The sequence below is a fragment of the Octopus sinensis genome, linkage group LG4 (assembly GCF_006345805.1).
Source record: "Octopus sinensis linkage group LG4, ASM634580v1, whole genome shotgun sequence".
NCBI lineage: Eukaryota > Metazoa > Mollusca > Cephalopoda > Octopoda > Octopodidae > Octopus > Octopus sinensis.
This window is the reverse complement of record NC_043000.1, coordinates 99,474,091-99,494,090: the sequence shown is the minus strand read 5'-3', so window position 1 is coordinate 99,494,090 and position 20,000 is coordinate 99,474,091. Positions and strand designations below refer to the sequence as shown.

At 38.4% G+C, this 20,000-nt stretch overlaps 1 protein-coding gene across 1 annotated transcript in view; it reads right to left on the bottom strand.

The window, feature by feature from the left end:
- LOC115210860 (kelch-like protein 9) overlaps positions 1-20,000 on the bottom strand; it is a 360,010-nt gene that overhangs the window by 282,684 nt on the left and 57,326 nt on the right. The window lies entirely within an intron of this gene.

Genomic DNA, 20,000 nt, shown 5'->3' with positions numbered 1-20,000 from the left:
TCTGATAGGCAATTCGATTTTTTACAAAATCTGTAGGCTGTTCCTTCTAGTTACAAATCACTATTCGCTTCTGTTCAGTTCTGTGTGAGATGTTTCAAATAACAGAGCTAAAATATTTTAATGAGTGAAGGTATTTTTGTGACCTCTGACGAACTTGCTGGCCTTGTGCCAGAATTTGAAATCATCATTATCATCATTTGTAGTAGTAGTAGTAGTAATAGTAGTAGTAGTAGTAGTATTAGTAGTAGTAGTAGTAGGCGGCGGCGGTGAGCTGGCGGAATCATTAGCACGGAAAATGCTTAGCGACATTTCGTCTGTTGTGAGTTAAAATTCCACCGAGGTCGACTTTGCCATTCATCCTTTCGGGATCGATGAAATAAGTACCAGTTACGCACTTGGGTCGGTGTAATCGGCTTACGCCCTCCTTTGAAATTGCTGGCTGTGTGCCAAAATTTGAAGCCATAAGGCAACGAGCTGGCAGAATCGTTAGCAAGCCGGGCAAAATGCCAAGCGCTATTTCGTCTGTCTTTACGTTCTGAGTTCAAATTCCGCCGAGGTCGACATTGCCTTTCATCCTTTCGGGGTTGATGAAATAAGTACCAGTTACGCACTGGGATTGATGTAATCGACTTATTCCCTCCCCCAAAATTTCAGGCCTTGTGCCTATAGTAGAAAGGATTATTGTTGTTATTATTGTTTGTAGTGAGATGAGATCGTTGATCGAGGACTAATTCAGCTAATTCGACATAATATAATTACTTCGGACGCCTAAAATCATGTAAGTAGTGTGTGTGTGAGTGTGTGTGTGTGTGTGTGTGTGTGTGTGTGTGTGTATGTGTGTCACAAGAGTATGTATTAGGGTGACGAGCTAGCAGATTACGCCCAAGTCTTTTAGCCCCCTGGTGTCGATAAAATAAAGCACTAGTCTAGTCCTAGGGTTCGATGGTACTGATTAATCCCCCTCTTCTGAAAATACTGGCCTTGTGCGAAAATTAAAAACAATACATACACACACGTATATATATATATATATATATATATGCAAAACTTCCTAGAACTAGGAACCCTTTAAAAAATACTACCCATAGCAGAATTAGAATCTAGAATCCCTATTGAGGACAATCACACAATATCTATGTCTGGTGTAATATAAGCAACAAAACTACCATAAACCAAGAAATCAAGAACTCCCTAAACATGTTTACCCATGAGAGAAGTAAAATTTCAATGAAGGACAACTTAGAACTACGAGAAATAATGAAATGCAAGGTTCACAGTCAAGAACCACATACACACGGGCGCGCGCGGTTGCTACAATTATGTGCGGTCTGCAGGAACATTTGACTCTGCGAAGAGAGAGTATGCAACATGTTTTTTAGAAAAGCAGTGGTTATTGTAGTTGCGATAAAATATGCCGAGAGGAAACGTTATATTTGCGAGTTTGACAGTAGTTGAAGCGTTATGGCGATTGAACTTTTGCCAATCGCTGGAATGGTATCCTGGTGAGTTGGCAAAATCTTCAGAACATCAGACGAGATGGCTGTGGGAATACAGTTACGGCCATTTTATAACTTTGTGTTTAAATCGTGCTCAGGTGAACTTTGCCATTCATCCATCAGGATCGATAAAATAAAATGCTAGAGTAAGTTTTATTATAGAGGTATGGTGAAGGCGCATGGCTTAGTGTTTAGGAGTATTCGGTTCACGGTCGCAAGGTTGTGAGTTCAATTCCCGACGACGCGTTGTGATCTTAAGCAAGACACGTTGCTCCTGTACAGTCAGCTGGCAAGAACTGAGTACTACCTGTATTTCAAAGGCTAGCTTTGTCACACGCTGTGTCACGCTGAATCTCCCTGAGAACTACGTTAAAGGTACACCTGTCTGTGGAGTGCTCAGCCACATGCACGTTAATTTCACGAGCAGGCTGTTCCGTTGATCGGATCAACTGGAACCCTCGCCATCGTAACCGACGGGATGCCAGTATAGAGCTACGATATCGATTTTCCAAAACCTTGAAATCCAAAGCCGTCCCAGATTACAGGGGTTGTTTTTTTTTCAAAACAGGGATGGTCGCCTTGGTCAACACACTCTAAATCAGTGGTTCTCAACCAAGGTCTATATGGCCCGAGTGTCCATATAAGATTTTTAGGGGTCCACGGAAGAAAATAGCAAATTGGGAATTCACAAGAGTATTCGAAAAATTTTGCTTTAGATGTATGTATTGGTATATATTGCAAGAAACAGCTAGGTTTCTTTCTCTAACGTTTTGCATAGTTCAACCTACACAAATTAACGTGTGAAGAACGAAACAGGAATTTTGAAAAAGTTTCTATAAAACTAGTTTTTAAACATTGAATGGTTATGGGGGGGGGGGGAGGGCGTCATAATAAGATAGCAATCGAAGAAGTCCATTGATAAAAAATGGTTGAGAACCCCTGCTCTAAATAATGCAAACATTAAATTTACTTACATAATTAAATGAAATACAGGTATCTATACATTAGTATAAATTATACTAGTTCATTAATACTGTATAATGCAAGGTACTAGTAAACTAACCCGGTGGTTACAAGAAATTGAAGTTCCTGCTCGTAAATTAGTGCGGATTATAAGAGGCTCAGAGTCATCAGAGTTTGGAATGTCGGTGTTGTACCTGTATCTATGAAACATCCTGGGCGCAACAAATCCGGATAGTTAAGCGGCTCGCGCTGCATTCACGAGTTCCCGGGTTCGATCCTACTGCATTTCAGCCATTATCACTCTATCCTTCATTTAGTTTTTCTTCAAATGTATTATCGTGTGCGTTATTCCTATTTTATGATTGTATGCGTGTGATTTGAGGGAGTTTATCTCTCCACTATACCCTTCTTCCTTGCCTTCCTCTTCTCTCTCTTTCTGCATGTCAAGAATTTCTCTAGTAGAATATTTAATATACTTTTATTCATCTTTGTAAATTAAATTCATGTTACTGATCACTTAGAGTTTTTTTACTTTTTTCTTTGCTCATGTTCTTTCCAGTTATAGAAATTAACCTAAGCCATAAATGTTTGCTACTCTTTTCGATTAAATGAGTGAGTCTATATCTGATTGAAATTAAAATAAGACAACACTGTGTTGATGACGCTTACTGAGATAGAAACATGTGCTCACAGCTGACATCTTGCCACAACAAAGATTCTTTTCTACTCTAGGCACAAAACCTGAACATTTGGGGGAGAGTGCCAGCCGATTACATCGACCCCATTACGTAACTGGTACTTAGTTTATCGACCCCGAAAGGATGAAAGGCAAAGTCGACCTCGGCAGAATTTGAACACAGAACGTAAAGACAGACGAAATACCTATTTCTTTATTACCCACAAGGGGCTAAACACAGAGGGGACAAACAAGGACAGACATAGGTATTAAGTCGATTACATCGACCCCAGTGCGTAACTGGTACTTAATTTATCGACCCCGAAAGGATGAAAGGCAAAGTCGACCTCGGCGGAATTTGAACACAGAACGTAAAGACAGACGAAATACCAATAAGCATTTCGCCCGGCGTTGCTAACGTTTCTGCCAGCTCGCCGCCTTCTTGCCACAACAAAGATTATCAAACCGTTTCTTTAATACAGATGTGATTCCTTGAGATTATATGCTTTTCTCATTCTGAGTCGATCGCAGGTGTTTGTTTACCATCTCTCTGAAAGAAGATAATTCCCTTACGTCAAGAATTTATCTTGTATGATATTTAGTACATTTTTCTTCTTTTTTGTTGTCGTAATTCATTGTACTAGCCACTATGAGTTGGAAGCATCTATTGCGTTGTGGAAACCTGTAACGTAAAACATAAGCAGAAGTAGATTTCACGTCACGGGTTTCTACTTTACGTCAAGATTTTCAGGGAGGCAACGCTTCTGTAATGCGGAAATGCCTGTATTTTTCGTAGCTCATTTCCTCTCTCTCATCATTCAGTTTTATTTCAGAATTTCCTGCCAATAGAGTAAGAGCTGGTTTCTAAACAAGATCCAAGACTCTTTCACTGGAATTTCAACGACATCAATACAGTATTTTTGCATGTATGTGTATGCGTACAGTGCAAGTGCAGATTTTTGTTTCGTTTTATTCTCATGCATATATTTGCATATGTATGTATTATGTATCTATGTATGTATGTGGGCATACATGTACGTGTGTATGTACAGAGTTAATTTTTACCCCCACCCACACTTTGTTAGAAATATTCTCTTCTACTCTAAGCACAAGGCCCGAAATTTTGTGGTGGGGGCAGTTGATTTGCAACTGCTACTTAATTTATCGACCCCGAAAGGATGAAAGGCAAAGTCGACCTCGACAGAATTCGAACTCAGAACGCAAAGTCAGACGAAACAACGCTAAGCATTTCGCCCTGCGTGCTAACGTTTCTGCCAGCTCGCCGCCTTGCCTGTTAGAAATGGTAAATATTGTAATATTGTAAAGGAGAGCATCACGTTTCGTTCGTTATCCTTTAGATCTTAGAAAAAGTCTTACAGACTTCCTGTTGCTCCAATAGTAATAGGAATGAAACTGAAAGTGTATTTTGGTACAATTAACTGCCGATTATCCGGCATCGTTGGTACCTGGAGAATGCTGGATTAGTGATTTTGCCGGATTATCGATTATTGATTTTTTTCTTTACTTACTGTTAGCAAAGAAACAGGGTAACTGGTCTTTCTGTCTTTTTTTTTGGGGGGGGGCTTTTTTATGTCGTAAACTGTCGAACACCCAACGTTGTATAATCTTTTCAAAATCTTTTCGCTGACACACCGCTGTCAAGTTTTTCAACTTTTTCTTTTATGAACAATGTACGGCGTTTACGCTTTACATCACGGGAAGCACTTCCTTCATGCACTGGAACCATGGCTGGGGCTAAAAGTGAATAAGGTATAATAATAAATGAAAAAAAAAAAAAGCTGGAAAGGCCTGCCTTTGTTTACAAATGATGGGCGTGTGTTTATGCACGGCGACCCGGAAAATTAGAAATTATTTGAAATTTTTCTAGCCAAAATTACTGCCGGAATACTGATTTTGTCGGATTATAGGTTGCCGGATTAGTGGCAGTCTACTGTACTGGAATTGCAAACTCCATATCTATGGTCCATAGGCGTTTTCTTTCTCCTATATTCTTCTAATCACATTAGTGAAAAGAGAGATGGAAAATAATGTAAACAAACTGCTACCGCCGTTACTAAATTCTCGTGGAGTTCGTAGAAAACCTTTCAGCTTTTTCGAAACTATCGTTAAAATGACAGGCTGTTCTTAACAAGATTAAGAAAAAATTCAATAGCTCTTAAGTTGCAAGTTATCAATGATGTCGCTGGAGAGCACTTGGAATTGCGATGTTAATTACTGGAGTATTAATACCCTCATATACACAGCTATCACTCTTCAAGAACACCTAGCAGAAATCTGCAGTGTACATCGTAATGAAACTACTAAACGGAAGCAACTTAGATGGTTACATGCTAGTGTGTGCAACTACTAGGGATATTAATGTAACCCATAATTTCTTGGATGACCTCAAGCTTTATGTTAAAATGTTAACAATGCCAAAAAGCTGCTGGAATTAATAATATTTTCAGCTGACACAGGAATTGAATTTGGCCGAAATATATGTTCATATTTGATTGTTGAACGAGGAGAATCAGTCCCTCAGACCCAAAACCTGTGCATGCATTCAATGGCATCTTTATCTTCCCTGTCCCACACAAAGAATGCTACAAGTAACTAGGTACTGATGAAAACAACATACGAAGGTACTGTGAATAAAAATAGGGTGACCTGAGAATATAATGCCAGACTAAGAAAAATATGGCAGTCAAAACACTTCTTTTACAAGACAATATTCACAATGCATTTGTAGTATCAGTGCTGATTCCAACATTTGTGATACTTGACTGGTCTGTAGGGAAAATCCACGCTATGGATGTTAAAACCCGCAAGATACTGATATCAAATGGAAATCTCCACAGAAATAGTGACATCGACAGGCTCTACTTGAGAAGAGATAAAGTAGGTAGAAGCTTGAGATCAGGGTAGACAGCCTTCGAATAACGTATAGTCTCTGTCAGACAGCAGTTGCTAAAGAATAGCAGCAATGAACTCCAAAACATCCGGACTATAACATAACTCAAAGACTTGGAAGGGAAACGCTCAACATACCAAAAAAAGATTATGCATGAGTATGTTCCCCCAAAACATAATAATAATAATATTGACATGAAGCGAAGCCTCTCTCTTAGGCTCATGACTTTTACATCACACTTCGAAAGCTATTAATTTGCAATCCAAGAAGAGGAGATTACTACCAAATACCGAATAACCAAACGAGGCAGTGAAACCCTTGGAGTTCTAGGACGCAACCGAAGATGTAGATGTCATGTTCCTGTATAATCATACGTGATTAGCCGCTGCCCAAAAATGTCATCAAGGTACTACCTCCATATGCGATATGACGTTGTCGCAAAAACAATACAGAACACTATTCGGAAAAAATGACTATCCTGGAATAAATATAGAAAATTCCCGTTATTGAATACATACACAAACATCAACACAGGGAATACTGGTGGAACATTCCCATCAAAACAGCTGTCAAGTGTAAGCATAATAGGCCGGATATTGTTGTTTGTGACGGACAGGAAAACGGATGTACTGCCATAGAGGTCAACTGTCCTGTCTCTTAAAAAAAATCAAAGAGAAAGCGGATAACTATGGACAACCTTCAGCTTCTATATCCAAATTATAAATTCACATCTATACCAAAAATAATTGGTGCACTTAGTTTTGTGAGTAAATGCCTCAGTGACAATCTAGATGAGCTAGAGTTTTCAGAAAAAGAATCAACCAACTAAAGCGCACATTACAAAAACAATTTACCAAAGCCTTGTGAGTGGATTTGGTAGACGGAAACTGAAAGAAGCCTGTCGTATATATGTATATATATATATGTGTGTATATATATGTATTTGTGTGTATGTTTGTGTCTGTGTTTGTCCCCCTAGCATTGCTTGACAACCGATGCTGGTGTGTTTACGTCCCCGTTACTTAGCGGTTCGGCAAAAGAGACCGATAGAATAAGTACTGGGCTTACAAAAGAATAAGTCCCGGGGTCGATTTGCTCGACTAAAGGCGGTGCTCCATCATGGCCGCAGTCAAATGACTGAAACGAGTAAAAGAGTAAAAGAGTAAGTAAAAATATTCAGTCTTCTCAAGTTTAAAATGTAACATTATTTTTACTATCTACATTCCAGCAATGGAGCCAGCTCCTTCTTCAGAATTTAAATGATTAAAAAAACAGAAAAGAACATAAATACATGCATACATACACAGTTTTGCAGGAACAAACGACAGAAATAGAGGCTCAATACGAGGGTATATCTGGAGGAGTTGGTTCTAATTTCTTAATAGGCAGAATGTTACAAAAATGATTTAAGTGACGAGAGTTTCACGCATGGCCCTTGAGTCAAATTTGTAAATTTTCGGTGATAAAAAATGTAAACACATACACAATACAAATGTGTACGTGTGCGTATGTGTTATCTTTTGTTTCAGACATTTGACTGCTGCCATGCTGAAGAATTGAAGAATTTTAGTCGAACGAATCGACCCCAATGGTTCAATTTTTAAAAATCTATCGGTTCCTTTTGTCGAACCGCATAGTTACGGAGGACGCAAAACACACCAACACTGGTTGTCAAGCTGACAGACTCAGACACACATATAAACACACAGCATATATATATATACATATATATGTGTGTGTGTGTGTGTGTGTGTGTGTGTGTGTGTGTGTGTGTGTGTGTGTGTGTGTGTGTGTGTGTGTACACACACCAAAAACAAACATACATACAGACAGATAAATAGATAGATATCATCGGCTTCTTTCAGTTTTTATCTACCAAATTCATTCAAGGATTGAGTCGAGCCGAAGCCATAGTAGAAGAAACTTAACACTTGCCCAAGGGGGCACGCAATGGGACATACATACATACATACATACATACATACATACATACATACATACACATACATACATACATACATACATACATACATACATACATACACATACATACATACATACATACATACATACATACATACATACACATACATACATACATACATACATACATATACATACATATACATACATACATACATACATACATACATACATACATACATACAACATACATACGTACATACATACATACATACATACATCCATACACATACATACATACATACTCATATACATCATACATACATACATACATACATAACATACATACATACATACATACATACATACATACATACATACCTACTACATACATACATACATACATACATACATACATACATACATACATGTAGAGTGGGGCAAATCCCGGTAAAAAAGAAATCAGAGAAAAAAACGCAAAAAAAAAAACCGGAAAAAAAGTTGCAGAAAAAAATCAAATAAAAAAAAATTATAATCCCAGGAAAAACTTCAATAAACAACTGGTCCGTCTATTTTTTTCTATTTTTTGTCCCTCATTTTCATATTTCAATGTTTTAAGACGTTTGGCTGAAACGTGATTCCTTATAAGTCACCCCCACACACATACACAGGCACACCGTATATATACAACACACACGTAACAACAAATTATTTTGTTATTGTTGTTGACCTAAAATTGTTTTTAATCCTTTATTGATACTTGAATAACGTGACTTATTTTCCTGTGCTTATATTTCCCTTCACCGTTATATGTATGTCTATGTGTGATAAGAAGCTTGCTTCCCAACCACATGGTTCCAGGTTCAGTCCCGTTGCGTGACACCTTGGGTAAGTGTCTTTTACTATAGCCTTGAGCCGACTAAACCTTGTGAGTGAATTTGGTAAACGGAAACGGAAAGAAGCTCGTGGTATATATATTACTTATATATATATATATATATATATATATATATATACATATATATATATATATATATATATATATATATATATATATATATATATATATATATATAATATATATATATATATATAGTGTGAAGGCGCGTGCTCAGTGTTAGAGCGTCGAGCTTACGATCGTGAAGTTGTGAGCTCGAATCCCGGACCGGACTGCGTTTGTTTCTTGAGCAAGAACTTTATTTCACGTTGCTCCAGTTCACTCAGCTGTAGAATGAGTTGCGACGTCACAGGTGCCAAGCTGTATCGGCCCTTGCCTTTCCCTTGGACAACATCGGTGACGTGGAGAGGGGAGACCGGTATGCATGGACGACTGCTGGTCTTCCATGAAACAACCATGCCCAGACTTGTGCCTCAGAGGGTAACTCTCTAGGTGCAAACCCATGGTCAGTGTCTGACCGAAGGGGGTCATCTCTCATCTCATATATATATATATATATATATATATATAATATATATATATATATATACCACCCTTCAGTCCGGCATTCGCCATGATAGATCGCTACCCACTACACATTCTTTATTTTCTCTCTTTGTTTCTTTCTGTGTTCCTTTCTGTAGAAGAGCGTAGGCTCGAAACGTTAAAGACTTTTTCACTTCTCGAGCGTTATACTAATACATCTGTTTGTTGTCTACACCACTCTCTTCGTCTTTTGTTTTTTTTTTGTGAACTCTCCCTATATGTATGTATGTATGTATGTATGTATGTATGTATGTATGTATGTATGTGTACGTATGTATGTGTGTATGTATGTGTATATATATGTATGTATATTTGTGTATCTGTGTTTGTTCCACCCACCCATCTCATCGCTTGATAACCGATGATGGTGTGCTTACGTCCCCGTATCTTAGCGGTTCGGTAAAAAGAGTGATAGAATAAGTACTAGACTTACAGGGGGTCGATTTCTTTGATTAAAAGGCGGTGCTCCAGCATGGCCGCAATCAAATGACCGAAACCAGTAAAAGAATAGAACATTGTGTGTGTGTATGTGTGTATAGGTGTGTTGATGCAAAGAGGAAAATAGAACTCAAAATCTTAGTATATGTATATTTATTATTGATATTTAGCAGAAGTAACAGAGTGGTCCAAGATCCGAGAGTTGATAAGTGCCAACGCACGAAACTCTCGGACCTTGAGTCACTCTGTCACTTCTGCTAAATATTAATAAATATCGTGCTCCAGCATGTCCGCAGTTGAATGACCGAAACTTGTGAGAGGATTTGGTAGACGGAAACTGAAAGAAGCCTGTCGTATATGTATATATATATGTATGTGTGTGTATGTGTTTGTGTGTCTGTGTTTGTCCCCCTAGCATTGCTTGACAACCGATGCTGGTGTGTTTATGTCCCCGTTGCTTAGCGGTTCGGCAAAAGAGACCTGGGCTAACAAAAAGAATAAGTCCCGGGGGTTGAGTTGCTCGATTAAAGGCGGTGCTCCAGCATGGCCGCAGTCAAATGACTGAAACAAGTAAAAGAATAAAAGAATATATATATATATATATATATATATATATATATATATATATTATATAGAAGGAGCTTCTACAGGACTAGAACTGTTTCATTCAAGAGAAATCTTCAGGAATGAAACAGTTCTAGTCCTGTAGAAGCTCCTTCTATATAATAAATTAATTTTACTCTGCTATGTATTGAGTACCTTATTTACTGTGGTTAACCCCGAATCAACCCGGGACCTACATATATATATATATATATTATATATATATATATATATATATATATATATATATATATATAAGACACCGATAGAATAAGTACTGGGCTTACAAAAGAATAAGTCCCGGGGTCGAGTGCTCGACTAAAAGGTGGTGCTCCAGTATGGCCACAGTCAAATGACTGAAACAAGTAAAAGAGTAAAGAGTAAAGAGTATATAACAAGAGGGCTTTATTCACCATATATTGTGACTGACCACATGTATACCTTAAGTTTTACTCTGCGTAATACAAGAGTGAATTACCAATTGATTCCCAATAAATATATACGATTGCCCTTGTCACACATTTGTACATGCATAAGCATCCAATCGTGTATTAACATGTCAAATACACAGACATCCGCGCGCGTATACATACATACATACAAGCAAACAGCCGTAAATACATAACGTACCCCGCCAACCAAGCTAGCCAGCTTAATGTTGAAACTAAGAGTAAAACGAACGTTACAAACACAAGCATATTACACTCTCTCACACACATCTACACGCCTTCGGGTTAAACAGTGAGAGAGGGACACAGAGATACGTACAACACTTGCTTTCAAATACATAGTGAGAGCGAGAGAGAGAGATACACACAGACCCGTTTCTAAATAAGTATAAAGAGAGAGGGGTAAGAGAGAGAGAGAAAACAGACAGATACATAGAGAGAGGGAGACACACAGTTTCAGATACAGCGCGAGAGAAGAAAGAAAGAAAGAAAGAAAGAGAGCAGGACACAAACAGAGACATTTTCAAATGCAACATGGAAGACAGAAAGAAGAAAAGAATGAACTTACGCACATACTCACACACACACGCATATTACACTACCCTCAGACATAGAAAGCAAGCAAAGTACACACACACACACATATATATATATACACACACACACACCACACACACAGAGACTCACACGCGCGTGCATATACATACAAATACACGCTTTACATAGGTAAAGAAACATCCGCCAAAGCACAGCATTTTCAAGCCACCCAGCTCACCCAGCTACCCCCTAACCGACCAGCCAACCAGTCACTCAGTCACTCAGTCAGTCAGTCAGGCAAGCGGCGGCAGTGCTTGTCTTAAACAGTGTCAGTACGAGCGCGCCTGCGCACCGCTATCTTTGCCACTAAAAGTACATGTAACACCGAACGGAACGAAACACCAAGAAAACAACAACGAACCGTGGCGGCGGCAGGGACGGCAGCGGCAGCGGCGGCGGCAGGGACGGCAGGGACGGCGGCGGCGGCGGCGGCGGCAGGGACAGCGGCGGAGAGCAGGCAGACAGGCAGACAGCCAGGCAGGCGGACAGACGGCGCGAGTAATATACCGCCGCTACTTACCACTACTACTACTACTACCACCACCACCTTGACGGTGACGGTTGCCGAGTCAGTGGTAGTAGCGACCAAAAGATGTAAATTAAATACCAGATTAAGACAGAAACAAAAAAGAAGGCTACTATAGCTTAATACAAATACGCAGTACTGTTTAATATATATACATGTGTACCGAACGTACATGCACGCTTACTCGCTCGCTCACAAGCACACGAATAGATGCATATACATGCATTTCGAATTTCACACATAGATGTGCAAACGCATGAATAAGCACAGTAGCAGTACGCACGACCACATTAACGCAATTTCACACAATCTGTACACATGATTTTAGAGTAATATATAAAAATAAATGTGTGCACGTATTGTTTGTGTGTTGTATCGTGTTATCTTTAAATTAATGTCACGCAGAAAGCAATGCAAAGTGACCAACACAGAGTGCCCTCCTCTCTTTGCCCGTGAGATTAAATTTCCCCGGTCTTGTGACAAGACTTGTGGATCTCGCTATTGGCCTACAAAGTAACATGGTGAGTCCACTGTGGATAGTCATTCGAAGGACTGCTGATGCTGACGATGCGGATGGTATATGCATATTAGGCGTGGCTGAATGAGAAACTTGCTTCCCAACCAAATGGTTTCGGGTTCAGTCCCACAGCGTGGCACTTTAGGAAAGTGTCTTCTACTATAGCCTCCGGCCGACCATTGCCTTGTGAGTAGATTTGGTACACAGAAACCGAAAGAAATCCATCGTATACATACATACATACATACATACATACATACATACATACAACATACATACATACATACATACACACACATACACACACACGTATATATATATATATATATATATATATATAATATATATATATATATATATACATACATACATATATATGTGTGTGTGCATTTATATCTGTGTCTGTGTCTTTAAGTCTGGGTTTATCCCCCACCATCACCGCTTGAGAATCGGTGTTGGTGTTGTTACGTCCCTGTAAGTTAGCGGTTCGGTAAAAGGGGCCGATAGAATAAGTACTCATTTACTTGTTTCAGTCATCTGACTGCGGCCATGCTGGAGCACCGCCTTTAGTCGAGCAAATCGACTCCGGGACTTATTTTTTGTAAGCCTAGTACTTATTCTATCGACCTCTTTTTACCGAACCGCTAAGTTACGGGGACGTAAACACACCAACATCGGTTGTCAAGCGGGGGTGGGGGGAAAGCACAGACACACAAATATATACACACACATACATATATATATATATATATATATTTTATATAGAAGGAGCTTCTACAGGACTAGAACTGTTTCATTCAAGAGAAATCTTCAGGAAGCTTCCTGAAGATTTCTCTTGAATGAAACAGTTCTAGTCCTGTAGAAGCTCCTTCTATATAATAAATTAATTTTACTCTGCTATGTATTGAGTACCTTATTTACTGTGGTTAACCCCGAATCAATCCGGGACCTACATATATATATATATATATATATATATATAATATATATATATATATGCATGCATATATACGACGGGCTTCTTTCAATTTCCTTCCACCAAATCCATTCACAAGGCTTTAGTCGGCCCGAGGCTATAGAAGAAGATACTTGCCCACGATACCACGCAGTGGGACTGAACCTGGAACCATGTAGTTCGTAAGCAAGCTACTTACCACACAGCCACTCTTCGCCTATGAGCAGAAAAATTAGATCCCCAAACAATTTTAAAATTCATTGGTTGAACACGTCAGATTATCAAAATAAAATAGCTGCAGTAACAAATATTAAAAAACTTGTCACCAGAATTTTAAAATAAGTATAGGGGTCGATTCATTCGACTAAAATTCAAGGCGGTGCCCCAGCATGGGCGCAGTCTAATGCCTGAAACAAATAAAAGAAATATATGCGTACACACATATCTGAGATACGTGCGCGCACACACATAAATCTTATCTTCTTTTACTTCTTTCAATCCTTGGATTGCGGTCATGCTGGGGCACCACATTGAAGGGTTCTAGTCGATCAAATCGACTTCAGTATTTATTTATATATTTTTAAAGTTTGGTACCTATTCTATTGCTCTCTGTCTTGCTGATGTGACTGATCCAAAAGAATACAGAGTAACACACTTGGCACCAGTTTGGTTGTAGGAGTTACCTGAAGAGTATTGAGTCGAACTTCAGACTGACTTAGATCCGCCACTCTGGATTTATTATGAAGTTACTTCCTAGCCCTTGTCTCATAAACTAAAGATATATTTATCCACAGCTTGCGGAGTCTGTAACTCTGGACAAGTGAAACAAACGTGCGTCAGTTTCACAGCTTTGTTACTTCTTACATGGATGAATTTATCCATCACACCCATTCAATCTCTTTCATAAAGCAGTAATTTTGGTGGTCTTACTCGCGCTAGGCCCTAAGATGGTATTTGTATTTGACCCGCGAAATGATGAATCTGTATAACCTAAAATACTACATACATCGATGCAGGAGAGAGGTTTTCTTGGCCACAACCCCCACCCACCAAAAAAAAAAAATTATTGGTTAAGACGTATTAATTACTTCTCGCCCCTCTCTCTCTCTCTCTCTCTCGCTCTCTCAACACACACATACACAACAAAAGGCAGCCACATCTCACCACGTAATATTCCACAAATGATAAGGCGAGGAGCTGGCAGAATCGTTAGAATGCCGGACAAAATGCTCAGCAACATTACGTCTGTCTTTACGTTCTGAGTTCAAATTCCGCTGAGGTCTATTTTGCCTGTCTTCCTTTCGGGCTCGATAAAATAAATACCTGTTGAACACTGGGATCGATGTAATCGACTTATCTTTCTACCCTAAAACTGTTGGCTTTGTGCCAAACTTTGAAACCAATATTTCACAAACTTTGAAAAGAAATATACTGAAGTTGAGTCAGTCTCTGTACCATAAAACATGTGGGTATAAATAATGTCCAGTTCAACATTTTAATGACAGTCTTTTCAACCCATTTCTAGTTTCGTAGAAGTATCAACCTCCCCTTGGGACACATAAGCTCATCTTATTTTCCGAAGATCGAATACCAGCACTGGTCATTATTGGGGGTCTGGAACCATAGACTATTTTTCTTCATTTCTCTTATCCGTTGAAAGAATGAGGAAAAAATAAATAACTAAACGAAACATTTGATATTATGCATTCTACGGATGCAGACATGGTGATGCAATAAATAAGTTCGTTTCACAACCACATAGCTCCGAGTTCCGATTCCACTGCGCGATAGCTTGGTCCAGTGACATTTGTCATAGTAACGAATCGTTCCAAACCTTGTGAGAAAAATTGAGTAGTCGAGACTGTGTAAGAAGCCAGTTGAATGGGATGGGGTCTCAGATCTAAACCGTCATCCGATTTAATACTATCCCCGGGCTTCGGTTATCTTTAGTGGAGTTCACTCCGTTGCAATAATTCGGAAAACATCTTTGGTATGATTATAATCCATGGGCCCTAGATCCTTCTTTCTTTACTCCCTACCATTCTCCGAACTTTTGTAAATGGGTCACAAGTACTGGCCTCCTGCCTCTGACAAAACCTTGTCGTATTTGGAAAGATGTACAGAGTCGAGGCGAACAATAAACGTTTTGTTCGATGAAAGCCATCTTGAACTGTTTTTTTCTTAGCAAATATCATTCAATCTATCAAGTAGCAGTAATTTCCATTGGAAATAATTGAATTTTACACGCTTGTAGCGCTCCAGTTTTGTTTTATAATGAAATTTACATCAACGTTATTTAAAATTCAGATCTGAACAGGAGATAAATCAAAATCCATGATTTATTTAATTAGTTTCAGATTTTGACACAAGGCTAGCAATTTCGGAGAAGGGTGCAAGTCGATTACATTGATACCAGTGTTCAAATGGTACGTATTTTATCGACCTCGAAAGGATCAATGGCAAAGTCGACCCCAGCGGCATTTGAACTCAGAACGTAAAGTCAGAAGAAATACTGCTAAGCAATTTTTTCGGTGCGGTAACGATTCTGCCAGCACGCCACTTTTTGATTTCTTTAACATTAGCATCTATTTACGTATTTACTCTTTCTATAGTGATTACGACATTAAGGCGGTGAGCTGGCAGAAATGTCAGAACGCCGGGCGAAATGCTTAGCAGTATTTTGTCTGCCGCTACGTTCTGAGTTCAAATTCCGCCGAGGTCGACTTTCCCTTTCATCCTTCCGGGGTCGATAAATTAATTAGCAGTTGTGTACTGGGGTCGATCTAATCGACTGGCCCCCCTCACCCCAAATTTCGGGACTTGTGCCTTGAGTAGAAGAAAAAGAAATAGTGATTACGACAGACACACACACACACATATGTGCACGCGCGCGTATATACCTACATGCATGTATGTATCAGTGTGTGTATCAATACAAGTAAATTTACACACACATATATATATATATATATATATATATTATATATATATATATATATCTTTTCAGGTGAAGAACTTTTTCATTCTTTCTTATAGAAACTAGATAAAAACTTTTGAGATGTGAATCTTTCGTAAATTGGAGAGATTCAGCTGGAAAAACTGTAACAAATGCTGCAGTACTAGAAAAACTATTAGTTCAAAGTCAAGTATTGCGGGAGAGAAGTCCACAAATCTAACATATTTTTGATGTACAATCCGCTACGTGTCACTACCCTAGGCCATACTGCCAAGAAGAGCTGTGGGGAACAAAGTGAAAGGCAGCTATAGGCGCTTGTGAACTGATGACATCAAAGAATTTACTGGAAACAGGAGCGCGGTTGATTGTATGACTACAGCAGAACACACAAAGAGCTGAATAATCTTCGTAGGCCGAACGCTTGAGATAAAGAGAGCTGGCTAATTATATAATGATTTATTCACAATTATATACTCTTCTTTTACGAAAATAAATTTTTTGATGGCATGTTCTGGCCACTGATATATTCGTAAATAATTTTGGTTTACGAATCTATCCTTCGCAATGTATTTTTGCATTCCTCTTTTATTATTTAATCTTCAATCATATCCAGTTTTTCCACCGTGGTTCGTTTTACTGGTCTTTTCTTATAAACGCTGCGCATGAAGTTAAAATTCAGAATTTGAATGAGGAGATAGAGGTTGACACATTATTCTTGCCGGTCGGGACACATATTAAGCCCCAAGTTATATAGTTATATATATATATATATATATATTTATATATACTTTGTGTGTTTGTGTTAATTCGTATTTACAGGAATGTTTTCCCGACGAGAAGAGTGGAGCTTTTTTGGTTCCTAACTTCGAAATTGCAATAAAGGACTAACCTTTTATTTTTATTTAAATTTTGAATTTTATGTCATGTCATCCGTTGACAGCTTTTACTTGCTGAAGTGATATAATGAGTGGTTATAGTGGCTTTATAGTGGTTTTAACTGCTATTTGTAGACATGTAAAGATTTTTTTCAACCCTCTCCGTTATAATAGTGATTTATTCACAATTATTTACTCTTGTTTTATGAAAATAAATTTTTTGATTGCATGTTCTGGCTACTGATATATTGGTAAATAATTTGGAATTGTTTACGATATATCCTTCACAATGTATTTTTGCATTTTTCTTATATATATATATATATAAATATATATATATATATATATATATATTATATATATATATATATATATATTAGAGTCAGAGAGTCAAATATATATTGACCTCGATATACATACATACATATATTATGGGAGAGATAATATATGTGCATTATATATATGTGTGTGTGTGTGTGTGTGTGTGTGTATGTATATAAACATATGTTTTATGTAAGTGTATACACATACACGTGTATACGTACATATATACATACACTTATATACGCAGGGAAAGGGAAAACTGAAACCAATAAAAATGAACTCACTGGAACTGATAGAGCAAAAAAAACATTGATAGAAACTAATAATAGAAAACATCAACCAAATTAAAACACAACTTAACCTGTGTTTTTCTATTTATGGCAGATGTGTGTTGGGAACTAAGCTTAAGCCAATAGCGATATTTCTGAGAAAGGATTACTAAATAAGAGAGAAAAAGTCACAAGGAATTTTAGTTCAACCTCATCCCAAAGGCAACATAAACGAAGATGGGATTATATTATAGCTAAACTAAGTATAGAAACAGAAATCCAAAGGAAGAAAAATCACTCCTAAAATGAGATTAAACCTATGCAAACGAAAAGAGGGCCAGGCCATCAAAAACACAAACCAAGCTGCGACGGTTAGGCGGCCTCGCATCTTTTCTTCAACCTCTGGATGCGGTGTTGAATAATCTATTGAAGGAAAGTATTCATACGAGGAGGAACTGACCAAAGACGGTAACTCAAGAAGCCATGCTTGCTTGTTTCTTGTAACATGAAGAATGCGCAAGATGATATATGATACAGTCATTGATATGGGGATGAAGAATTTATTGAAGACAGAAATGTCAACTAGTAAGGATAGGAACAGATAAAGCTAAAACAATAACGCGTAAAAGTACAATTGAGAAAGAAATTTGAAGGATTGCTTTGGTCCAGTGGTAAAACATCGGTCATTTTTACAGGAAATGTGGATTCTAGCCCATGGCCAGTCTTCAGTTTATTCCACCCAAAGCATTTTTAATCCAGTATTTACATGCTATAATTCATAACATTATGTACTCCGAGTTTCATCGATCAAACAAAAAAAATTCTTTTTACATTTTACGGAGTTGGAGCCAAGAAAGAAATTTGAGAAATTTCTCACTTCGTATTTTTATACTCATTCGAGAACTTTACTGCAACACTGCAAAAAAGCCGTCAAAATCACACCTCCACTGATTAAAAAATGGTGAGAAGAAAGACATTAGATAAGGTATTCCTAGGAATCTTTAAAAAATCACAGCTTCAATACATCTTATCATAGGTCCACACAGTGAAGGCTAACCAAGAGCTTAACATCAACAAGAATTATTTGCCGAGGTCGATTTTGCCTTTCATCCTTACAGCGTAGATAAAATAAGTACCAGTTGAACGCTGGGGTCGATATAATCGACTTGCCCCTTCTATCGAACCTCCTGGCCTTGTGCCAAAATTTGAAACAATTATCATTATAATTATTATTATTATTATTTCTCTTTATCACCGGTTTTGTTGGAGCTTCTGGAGTCTTGCATGCGTAGCGGGCTTGCTACCTGCAACCTACAATACCATGCTAGCAGTTCTTTTCAGCTATCTAGTACTTTCCTGATTATTCTTGCCGTGCCAAGGAGGCAAACCTTTTGTAACAGTTCTACTCAGCACTCTATTCCAATTTCCTTTATATTCCTCTTGATGCCTTCTAATACTGTTACCAAAGACCCAACAATAATTGGCTCTGGCTTCACCTTCTTCAGTTTCCATAGCCAGGTTATTTCGTACTTAAGAGGGTTGTATTTCTCTAGCTTTTCGCCTTCCTTCTTGACTATTCATGAGTCAAAGGGGAATGCAACATCAATTCTACAGTATATGTGCTGCACCTTGCCCACCACCACTAGGTTCAGTCTGTTATGCTCTAGCACCTGATCTGTTTGGATTGGGAAATCCCAGAGGATTTTGCTAGTCTCCCACTCCACCACTCTCTGCGGTTTGTGCTCATACCACGTCTTGCCTCTCTTTTCGCCCAGTTTCCAATATAACACTTTCGCTACCTGATCGTGTCGCCACAACTTGCAGTTGATTTTGGGCAAGTCTAGGGCATTCATTCGTGATATGGGCAGATGCGGCACAGCGGAGACACTTGCTCATTCCTAAGATTAACCCTCCAGTTCGTGGCCAAAGCTTGGTCTTCTGATGCCAGGATAGTGCTCTCGATCTTTTTTTTTTTACTGTTCCTTTCATCAGTAAATGCCACCTACTTTTTTCCAGCAACTTCTGTTGTGGCTACATGG